The following is a 382-nucleotide window of genomic DNA, read 5'->3' as shown; positions in this document are numbered from 1 at the left end:
ACCCTACCCACCCACCCTTAGAAACTAGAGCAGGTCACAGGTTCACGGGAAAGCCTACCCAACACTGCGTCCTTTGTCCAGTGTCGCATTCCTCTTCTCCCCTCCTCCCACTACCCCTCCCCTCTCTTCCTCCCCTTCCCTCTTCCCACACTCCTTTCTTCCCTTCTTCCCTCCTCCCACACTCCTCTCCCTTCTCCTTGCCTCTGCTTCTTCTCCTCCACTCTTCCCTCCCCTCGCTGTTCTTTAGCCCACGGACATAACACAAGCCATGAGTACCGGGAAATGCCCGAGTTTGTTTATGTTAACTCTCGAAACAAGTGTTCACGTGCAGTTGAGGGAGATGAAATGAAAGTTTTGGCGTCGACTTAATTTGCATTTTTTC

This window comes from Penaeus monodon, chromosome 15 (assembly GCF_015228065.2).
Source record: "Penaeus monodon isolate SGIC_2016 chromosome 15, NSTDA_Pmon_1, whole genome shotgun sequence".
Lineage (NCBI taxonomy): Eukaryota > Metazoa > Arthropoda > Malacostraca > Decapoda > Penaeidae > Penaeus > Penaeus monodon.
Note: the sequence above shows the minus strand (reverse complement) of the source record.